Below are 11,607 nucleotides of genomic sequence, written 5' to 3' on the forward strand. Positions count from 1 at the left end.
AGAGAGAGAGAGAGAGAGAAAGACAGTTTTTTTCTCATCGTGGAAAACACCTGCAAACGTCTACGCCGACGAATACCCGCGAGGGTGAACAGCAGGATATCGAAATCAAATCAAGAGCTCGAGTAAGCAAGACGCGAGCACGTAGAGAGACATCTCGAAGAAGAAGAGGGAACCTTCGGTGGTCCTGCAGAGTCCTGTGCGTGTCGTACACATTCGTGGGTAACTTCGTGACAAGGGGTCTCGTCTCGAATCTCGATCGTATTATGAGAACTCGTTCCCTCGTTTCCGCTCCCGTTCCCATCGACGGTTACCCCGCGTGGAATTTCGCCCTTTCACTTCGCCCATATCCTTTGCCGCCACTTCGTCGTAGCCCTCCGTCGTTTTGCATCCGAAGCGATTATGCGGACAACGATGTACGTGGGTATTTGGATTCACCGGCTCGCGTTTGCCGTATAATGTAGGCCATCTCGCCGGGGAAATTCCGTGATCGGAGAAATTAACGCGAGCCTGCGATCCCGCTGAATGCCAGGTCCTTAGCTGGACTAGCTCATGTAATTGGAATTCCTTGCAGCTTCATAGTTTCTTTCGCGCCTCTTGTCTCGTTGTTCACGAGCTCGTTAATTTCATACAAATGAGCCAATAATATTTTGCGTACATATACATTTTCTCGAGCGAACATTCGCGTGCTTCCTGTTTTCATTTCAGTTCATTCCCTTAGCACTGAGTGTGCGGGAACCAGCGCATCGTGCAATGCCTTCTGATTTCGACTGACGACCTCTCGACGCGAGTTCGAAGATACCACATACCTCCGGAATCGACTAACGGAAGCTGCAAGGTCGTCTCTTCTTTCCGTAGTGCAAGTTTCGACGCGCCAGGCTCAACTCCGCCAGGATCATCGGCAAAATTAACGGAGGTCGAAGTTTCCGAAGCGAGTTTCTCACTCCCGCCTGTGCCACATTGCGTTCGCAATTTTTCGCTAAATTTGTCTCGGCTGTTCCGGCAGATCGCCGAATTTTCTCCCTCTCTCGCTCTCTCACCGCGTAATTTCTGAGACAAGCTTCGAAATTACCTCACCGGCGCGAATCAACGCTCTTTTGTTAAGCAAAAATTTTTTTCCCAGCTCGACATAGTACGCACGAGTTCACGAGCTTGCAATCACAAAATTAATCCTCTCATGCGATTCGAGAGTCAAGACGAGCTCGTCGCGCATACGATTCTTTCTTACCGAATTTTAGACGGCGCAACGCAACAATCGTAAGGAGAATTAATTATCTTTTAAATGCCATATCGCGCGCAATTCTGGAGATCATTTCGGAGTTTAATCTTTGGGTAAAGAGTATCGCGCGTAGGTGGATCGGTTTTCTCAGGATCGCGCGGAATTAATGTCGCAACCGGAATGGCCGAATTTTCGCCGCTGTCCGCGGCGTTGTAAAGGGCGGGCCGTAGTTTCGATTGGTAACTTTGTAAAGGTAATCTACTGGGTTTTAGTGCCGTGTAATAAAATCGTCGCGATCCGTTCCGTTTCGTGCGCGGTGCAATTTCGCGCGCCGAATGAATTTCGCGCAGGTGAGGGAAGCTGCAGCAGCAGCAGCAGCGAGCTTTTCCACTCGGTAATGCAGCAACCTGCACGCGCGTTGCATCACAACCGGACGTTAAAGCCCGTGGCGCAATGGTCCGTTCGCGAAACCATCGCGCCGGCGAATATGTTTGCGAGCAATCGCGTGTGCCGTGTTTTTTTTCGCGAATATGGCGCACGAGTTCAGCCGCATGGCGCGAATTACATAAAACGACCGAGTTTTGGAAAAAATAAAAAAAAAAAAGGAAAAATCATCGAGATTGCTTTTAATCTGCACATTTACGGGTTTCATCCGAGGTACGTTGCGAATACAATATTTTGTGGCGGCGATATACATACCCGCCGCATTTTAGGTTTTGTTGTAACACGGCTGACATGACGTTATAAAAGCTGACACGATCCCATCGATATTCCGCACCGCGACCGCTACAGCACACCGGCCCGATATCTTACATTATCGATTTTTCCAGATACTGTTATCTGGAATTTAAGTCAGACCGGTGGAAAGACGCGCTCTTATTGGACTGACAGGATTTAAACGGGAAGCCCTCTACTTAGCATCTACTTCCCGTCCCGAGGATGCTTAAAAATGTGGATTTACCGAGAATAGTGTGTCGGCTTTGACAAAGAGGAAATATCCGTGGTTCTAGAATAATATAGCTGTTACAATCGTAACCAATAGATTCAATGTGGGAGTAGCGCTGTAAAAATGCGAATAAAAGCCGAAAAGCAATTTCACAAGATCTGAATTAAATTCTTCCCGTCTCTTCTTCTCTGTCCTCCTCGCGGAGATGAGGCAAAAGCTAAGCAAATCTGGGAGGAACGTTCCGTGCCGCAATTTAGTCGTATTACACGTTGAAAGCATAATTATTTCCACCTGAGGATTATTTTATGAGATTTCTGAAAAATGTTATTACTACCACAACCACGAATAGCTTCTTCGAGTTCCCACGAAAACATCTTGTTTCTCGCGCGGAATATGTAGAACACAGCGTCATACTTTAGCTGCGGATAAGACTTTAATTAAACGAAAGGAAATTTGTTTAAGTGAGTGCCACGCTTTTCGAGACGCGCATATAGTGCGGGGACAAATTTCGTCGCGGTTTCTTTGCAGGCCCGCTTCGCGCAAGCACGTGCGTGTAGAACTCTCTCGCTCGGTAATATAATGAAAATTTTATTCCATTTACACATTCCTTCCTCTCTCTCTGTCTCTTTCTCTTTCGTCGTCTCTGCAGCGTTGTTTCATCTTTGGGTAAGAATATTCATGAAGGTCTTCACTTCGCGGTTTCGCATTTCTGCGATTAAAAGATAATGTTTAGCCCAGCGGAACGTTTATCTGGCTCGAGCCCGTGGAAAAAAGTTCTCTCTTAATCGTTTGTACGTTACTTTTATAACGCGTTGTAACGCGCTCCTAATCTTCCAACATCCTTTATTCTTTATCGCTACTCTTCTTTCCGACGCGCTGCGCCAAAGGAAAAAGAAAACTGTTACTTGAAGAGTATACTGTATTAACTCTTTCTCAATTTCCCGAAATATTTTTCCCGTCAGGTAACATTTCGTTCGGTGAAAAACGTGGAAAGGCGTATGTGCTCGATATCCTACGTTTTCTTATTGTGAACGTAAATCTTCTTCGTTACACGAGAAGCGTCGAGAGACGCGTAGTCTCTCAACAGCATCGTCAGCAACAGCTGGACTTTTACGTGTTACAGCGAGGGGAAAAGTAAGCGATACATCTCGTATAAATATATTTCGCCGAGTGACCGCGGCGATATATCAGGCTGGAGTTTCAACCGACACGAGGGCCTCGAGGCGTCTCTGATATCGGAAGTATTTCGAGTACTTGGATATTGGATAACCAAAAGGTAAATATGTACAGCGTTTCGAATTACAAGTAGCTTCGGGATTTCGAGACGCATCCCGATGCTCCGAATGCATTACCATTGAAATACCCCGCCGAGTTCATGTCCATCGTAAGTGCCGGCACCCTTTATCTTTAAACTAGCGTATCGTCGCGATTCGGACGGCTGATGCTTATTATTTACGGTGACACGGTGTAATGGCTGTTCCAGCGTTCTCGTCGGTCGTAAATGGAAGCAGTTGTAATTGGCAGGAATATTCGTAGAAATTCCACACAGTGCGAATTTCTAACGCCCGAATATTACAGAATTCGCGTACAAATTTCATGAAAATCGATGTGTGAAGACTTGGTGGCTATAAAAAGATCCTCCAATATACCTGCTTTGCAATTTTTACAGTCGCGCAGCCACACGATAAAAAAACTGCTAAATGAACATCATTGAACTTCCACCGACTATAGAAAATTTTAATATTTCCTCAACGTATTTGCAACGAGTCTGAAGCGTAAAAGGAAGGCACAGCGCGTGTATATCCCGCGTATTTGTCATAAGCGAGGCCAGATAGTAGGTATCACTAAAAGAGACTCGGGGTTACCTCGAATACTTGGCAGGAGGGTTAAACGTCGACTATACGCTCGCGGCGGGCGTGATGTATAGAGTACACCGACGCGGCGTGCCCCGGCGAGATGCGACCTGCGAGATTAGCAGGAAGTGCCTTGGCGAAGTGCCTCGCGGATATGGACGAGGGAGAAAGTTGAGTGTTGCACGTCGTCAGTGCAAGTGGCGGCGGTGATGACGTCGGTAGCTGCGGTGACGACAGAGACACTGTGATGGCACCCACAGTGCCTGGACTCGCATCGCCGAGTGGATGGTCGAGCGAGAGGGTGATCGGGCAGGGTGAACTTGCGGTTGAGCGAAAAAAAAGGAGGAGAAAAAGGGTGGTCGCAAATTAAAGTTCAACTTTGCGCGAGAAACGGTGAGATCGAACGATGCGGTGAGATCACTTTGCGTCTTGTGTACAAGAATGGAAATATATTTTTGCTTGGTTTCGATATACTATCAGAGCCTATTGGGTCCGATTGTAGTTGTTGAATTTATTTTCGAGCAGTCCTAAATATTCGTGTAAGAATTAGTATTTCATAATTATTATTCTTCTTGGAGAAGAAAGCTTTTTGAGAAAGAACAAAGCTTCCAAGAAGCAAAGAGAAATTTTACTTATTTTTCGTTGAATTTAACTAATCTCCCACTATGCTGTGCCGAAAGTCATTTTATCTTGCAGCGTTAGCAGCTTCTACAGTGAATTTTTTACCGGGAAGAAATACATTTTTAAATGTGCAACCTCCTCGCTTCCAAGGCGCAGGCATGATAAAAAGAACCGCGTGCTGCTTAAAAATTTTCACACGAGTTCTGTAACATTTGGGTTCGAGTGTGATCTTTACGTTAGAAATAGATCGTCGTACACTGCTATTAATATCCCTGCTAATACTAAATGATTCCGCGATATATTCGCGTGCACGTCGTCCCAAGCGATTTTCCATTGAAATCGATTTCCTTGCATACACGAGTGCTTCGATGTCGTCGTCGCCGTTGCTGGTCTTTGCAACGACTCAAAGAGAACGTTCACCGTGCTGTAGCACAGGGAAACGTCTACCGACATACCGCTCTATTCGTTTAGACGCCATTGGGAAAGTCCGTAGTCGCGGAAGCTTCCTCTCTCCGAGGCATAACCGGAAGAGCACGATGACCCCGTGGGACAAAGGTAACGGGAGTTGAGTAAAATCGGCAAGGTGAGTCGGATCGACGAGTACGTCGTTTGGCCGTCTTCATGGGTATCCGTTTTGCTGCGCGAAATATGCTCGTTTTTCGAGAGAAAGCTACGCGACGGCTGAGTATACGTTTCCAGCTTTAAAGTTCAATCCATTAAAAACCGAAGACACTCTTCGCGTATCAAGAACGTCGCACTGTATTATTGACTCTTATCCACTTTTATTTCGTACGATGTACGTTTCTGTCTCTTCCTTTCATAATGCAATGTTAGCAATTGGGTTTCACGAACTTGTTACGCTCTATGTGTTTCGTATGTTTCGCGACTGTACGACACGCCGCGATTATCCTGAGTACGGCTGTTACCCTGCGATTAACCTGCGATCTCGTGCACGCCTCCGCAGTTAATCCTGGGAGCAACGAGCGCGCTTTTTTACGTCGCGCAATAAGCCGGTTCGTCCACGTATACGATCAATTTGCTTTAAAGCAGAAAGATAAATCTGGAAGGCGAGATAAATGGATGTCGCCGGTTCGGGCGGCGAGAGTAGTAAAAATTGTGCGAGCGGAAAAGGAGAGGAGCGAAGAGGAGAAAGAAAGGAGACTCGTGGTTTTAGCATCTCGATTAAAGCTTCTCCCGCGGCTAACAATAAATATATCGTCTTGCTACGTATATCCTCTACGCGTCGGAACACGGTCGTCGCGATACGCGACGGTGGTTCGAAATAATTAAAATAATTCGCTTCCGTGGAAGATGATTTTTCTCTCTGTCTCTCGACTCGCTTCTCCGTGGCGAGCGCGACTGCCCCTTTTGTTCTCTCATTAAACGCGTCATTATCGTAATAGCTGTAATTTCCCCTTCGTAATGGCTGAAAATTTCGTGTCCCTGGGAAACAGAAATTTCATGGATTGCCATACGGCCCGCGAAACGGAACTGCTCAGAGCGAGATTCTGCGAATTGAGGAAAAAGACGAACGGCCGAGGTTATTAGAGTATCGAGAACGGGGCGGGAAATAATTGCCACACTTGTGGAGACATCGCTATATTAATATCGCGTTTTACAATAGCTGGGCGAGCTTTTGATTTCGGAGACTCATTTTCCCTACGGTTATAACTGAACGGAGGTATGCGTGTCTACTTTTCATTTCAATACTCCAATGCGAAAGACGCTAACGAAAGAGCGAGAGGAAAGATCCGGCGTAACGAGGCGAAAATAATCGTTACCTCCTGCGGATGTGGATTTTGTCGCTGCGCGCGAAAGTGTTCTCGCGAATTAATTTTCCGTTAATTCTCCACGACGCGTTACTCACGCGTGCATCTCCACGAGTACCTCGCCGCCCGGGGGAGCCGTAAAATTGCCGGGAAATGGATTCAAGAAGAAGACAGGACGATTACGCCCGTTCTCCCATTGTTAATCGTATTCGCGCGCGTCTACCAGTTAATTATAACGCTACAAACGCTACAAGGCAACGCTCGTTTATCACGCGATCTAATTATCGGTGCCCGGGCGCACGATGCGCGAGCACAAAACAAAAGTGCGCAAATTGTTATGGGCCGAGCGAGAAGAACAAGGGAGAAAGGAGAGGGGAAAAAAATTAATCTTCGCCGAAGGATCATTATGAATCATCGTGCAACCGCTTTCGCGTTTGCAAACGCGAAATCCCATTAGCCGGCCGCGGGTCTGATCCCCGTGCGCGTTCTCTGGTGTTAATTCGCATTTACATACACGGTGCGGGAAGCGTAGCGTATGAAAGACGTCCGGCGAAAACGGACGTGCTGTGTGTGCACGCGAGCGCACGCTAAATTACAGAACGACGGGACCTAAAACGAGAAGGCTGCGCGATAAATTAATTAGCCGAAGAAATTAGCGACCGTTCTGCGGCGCCGACTTGTTTGGCGAGCCCGGCTCCGACGCGGGATTTCGAAAATGTTATTAACAGCGTGTTTACGTACACCTCTCGGCCGTGAGTTTGTTTGCAGACGCGATGTCATCGCCATTATTAATTCTCCAGCTAGTGATCTCTACAATATCATTTGTGAGCATTCGTTTGATTCAACACAAGAAGGATTAATTGAAGCAAGTTAACGGCAGGATTACTGAATCGCGACAAGGTTACTGAAAAATAGACATACTTTTTTGTACTTCTAAGATATCGATTACTTATTTTATGTGCAAATAATTTCGAACAGATCGAGATATTTTTTCAATAAAATTTTGGTTCTTCTCTTTTCGTCTCGAGGAGAGAGATTCGGAAATTTGTATGTATAGTTATTACTTTATTAAACTACACTGTAAAAAATTTGTGTAAAATTCCATGTGTAATTATGAGACCAAATATTATAGTTGTAAATTTACACAATGTATCAAAATGTCTCTTTCGTCTATATAAATATATTTTTATGCGATAATTACGTGTGTAAATTTACATCTATAATAGTTGGTCTCAAAATTACTCACTATAATAGATGTAATTTTACAAAAATTTTTTACAGAGTACATATAAATTAATTCCACATACAAAACTCGTACAGTTGTCATCTATATGGTTGTCAGCAACTGGTCTTTTTCCCTGTGCATTTCATGTATAATAAAAAAACTAGAGGAAAAGTAACAGAAAAGATAAAGAAGAAAAAGAAATGCGATTACTCCCCGAAAGTGTGCGTAAAGTCTTCACGTATAAAGAGATATCTTCTCCTCTTGCACATTTTCTAATATCCTCATTTTTCATCTATCTTATCAGAATGAATAAAATAGCAGTGAAAAGTACCAGACCTCGTTTCCACAATGCTGCCGACCTGCGGTCGATTATCCGTAATTTTCTACATTCACGCGGAACTATCGGTTCAGACGCGCTTAATGCATTATCGCGGCATAATCAGCCGCGGTTAGTAGTTATCACGTGCGGATAACTGCTGGCAATGATCGTATCAGTAACTTCGTACAACGCGTATAAACACAGCGACCTGCGCCGGTGACAAGTGTACGTCGCCACCACACGACTTTGACAGTCGTTTGCGGCTAGGACTTTAGTTTATCGTCGCTGACGGTTTATCGGATACGTAGAATGCGCGGGAGATTGTACTATCGCTCGGACATCACTGCGCTTCAAATGTAGTCCACGCGGTGTAAACACGTAATGCTGATTCACTAAACCGCGCGTTAACAGCGTAGGCTGTGTTTACAGGCTATTCCAAAATTATCGTATTTCGTTTTGATTACGAAATATTCAGCCGAACAAGCACTTCCATCCTCGCGAAAATACAAGTGAATACGATATCGCGATTTTTTTTCATCTATTTGCGATCTTGATATTAAGTAGGTCAGTTTTTCTGCGAAAAGGAATAAAGCAATTTTTATTACTACTACTACTATTAGACTACTAAAATCAAGATATTATTGTTCCCGAATTACTTTGATCTTCAAAGACAACGAATAATAAGAAATGACTGAAATTATCTTTAACAATTTCGCATAGTGCACGTTAAAGAAATGAACAAAATTCGACTTAATAATAATTTAAAGTTTAATAAAAATTTACAGTTTTAATGAATCTCAATAGAATTAATTGCGAAAATTGAAATTACACGTCAGCTATATTTAAATTTAGAAAATACGAGTCACATATTTTTAACGTTTATCGTGAAAAATCGTTTCGGTAAAATCCGCAGAATTATCGTCATCCTTTTTTTGGACCGTAATCGCTGTTTTCGATATACGAGTTTTACTTCGCTCTGAGTTTTTGACACGCGATACGACCAAACTCGAAATAATATCGTTGGTGGCTACCTTTATTCGTTTGGGGCTGCGAGTCTTCAACGGGACGAAGAGTTCCAATTACAAAAGTCATTACTATTCAAGATGCGGCTGCTCTGGGGTCGCATTATGCCGGTGCAGGGCTCACGGTGGGCGTTTGTTACACGAAGCGCAAGCGAATTGTGGAAAACCTATTATAGCCTCGATTCGATGTGGTGTATGTAATTAGTGGTGGTCGTGATCCAAGAGTTCTCAAACTACAGAGCAGCAACACTTACAATTAGCGGTCGGAGTCGTTTACCTATTATGTGATTTTAATAGACCATAATGCTCCCGGCACTTAGGCCATTCCAATAGAAGTGTTTGTAGAAAATGTTCATGACTAGAGTATGAACTGAGCGCAAACGGACTTATGAAATTCGAGAGTAAATTCATGGCAGAACATCTGAATGCTTATTTTTGCTTATTTTATTGCCTCAAGATGCTTCGTTTTACACGCGAATGGCTTCTATCTGCACTATTTTCTTTCTTGATCTAAACTAAAGAAACTAATGTCCGTACATGGGAACTAATCTTGGATATTCTTATTGTTTTAGTCTTTAAATACGAATACTTAAATTTTTAATATAAAAAATACATATATGTATATACATATACAAATACTCTGTATTGAAAGTTTAAGTATTCATATTTAAAAGAGACCAAAACAACAAAAGAAGATTCAGAATCATAAGGTACGTGTCTGGGAATTGGTATTTTTACCTTTACGCATTAGTCTTCTTAATTTATAAAAGGGTATATAATCGAAATACAAATTTTTTCCCGTTAATTTGAATAGCTATTATTGTTAATTGCAACTATGATTAATGACGACCAACGCAATTAGCGCGTTAAGTACGAAGCGGTCAATCGTCCATGACGGCCGATCTCGCAAAATACTCGCGTTAAGTTTGCTGACCGGAGACGAGTTGTGCTCGTTTTGGGCGCGTGAATCCACGTAATCCGAATTAATCCAAATTTACGGGAGTTAACGCGGCGGTTACAGTTCGTTCAGCGTTGCAGCACTGGTGCAGTGACCGAAACTCCATTTAATTATATCATGTGCTCCGAAAGAAATTACGCGTGTGTCATAGCTATTTTATACGCATAGAAAAAAAGAAAATGAGATCGTCTTAGCAATCTTCTTTACGCATATTAAAATGACATTAAGTTCTCATTTATTGCATCAAGCTAAGAAAACAACCTACATTGCGAGAGAAAAGATATTTAAAAAATTAAAAAAAATTATTCGCTACGCGGGTGCTATAATAACGTGTTTCTAAATCTTCTAAATCTAAATTCTTTTATTTAAAGAGAATAAACAATTGATTTCATGAAAAATTAAAGTTTAAAGAAAATGTATATTCTTTTGTTAGAGGAATATTCTATGTTAGTATGAAAGTAAAAATATGTTATTAGTATCCACTGAATAAATACTTTTTATTTCTTATTCTTTTTCTCAGTGTATACTTAGTGCTCACCAAGTTCGACGGAATTGACGGGTTTAATATAGAATCAATAAGATCAAGATTTAGAATCAAGATTTAGAATCAATAAGTAACTATTTGTGACGTGGGAAAACAATAACTTGTATCGTGTTATATCTTGAAATTCATCGTGGGTCCTTCGATGGAATTTGCAGAATTAATGCAGAATCGAAACTTCGACTCGGGGGACAACTCGAGTTAATTTGCGCGAACGCATGAATAGTCTCTTGTTAGGAGCATGCAATGTAATCGCGTCGATTTTAGTAATAATAATTTAAATAATTAACGACCCGATCGCCGCGTGTAAATAAGTGATTGTATCTGCGAGATATATATATATATATATATATATATATATATATATATATATAGAGAGAGAGAGAGAGAGAGAGAGAGAGAGAATGAGGGAGAGCAAAAATCGAATCGATCGTGCGTGTTAATCTCCCGGTCTCGCACGAATCGAATTTACTTGCATTTCCTGTTGGCACGTCTCGTTAAAACGCCGCGCATTTGGCGCGGTTGTAATCGATATCGAAATTACACGGAACGGAACGAGCGATGCATTAAGGCCGTTCGATGGGCCGTTCGGGATGCAGCGCGGCTACTGTGCAATGCCTATCAATGGATCGATGATAGCGATCCAGTGACGGTCGATCTTCGTATTTTCGCAGTCGTGGAAATTTTCTCGCATGAGTCTGCCAAACGAAACTCTGTCGATTTACTTACCCGTCGACGTCGCCCGCGCGAGTAATTCAAGAATTTTACGTTTAACAAGGAATCGGTTTTAACCGGTTTCGCTTCAAATAATTAACTTTTACGTAGTTGGAAATTATCATTCATGTAAAAAATCGATCGGACAATCGTGCGCGACTCCGCTGGAGGAAAACGGATATTACTATGTCGCTATATTATTCGAAACTTTCATAATTGTTTGCCAATCTACGCTAAAGACCGACTTGCGATTTTCACGTATTTTGTGCTTTAAACTGTAATTCTGAAATAAACTTCTGTCTCGAGCAAGGGACTTTCGTCGTTTAGAAGAGAGAGAGGCGGCAGGGAGGGAGGGGGAGAAAGAGAAAGAGAGAGAGAGAGAGAGAGAGAGAGAGAGAGAGAGAGAGAGAGAGAGAGAGAGAG

General features: G+C 43.0%; 1 protein-coding gene across 4 annotated transcripts in view; it reads right to left on the reverse strand.

Annotated features, from left to right (window-relative positions):
- The window catches only part of LOC116844695, a 59,541-nt gene that overhangs the window by 37,141 nt on the left and 10,793 nt on the right, over positions 1-11,607 (reverse strand). The gene's annotated exons all lie outside the window — the stretch shown is intronic.

This window comes from Odontomachus brunneus, unplaced genomic scaffold, assembly GCF_010583005.1.
Source record: "Odontomachus brunneus isolate Ranch 3 - 2012 unplaced genomic scaffold, Obru_v1 Obru_scaffold_045, whole genome shotgun sequence".
Lineage (NCBI taxonomy): Eukaryota > Metazoa > Arthropoda > Insecta > Hymenoptera > Formicidae > Odontomachus > Odontomachus brunneus.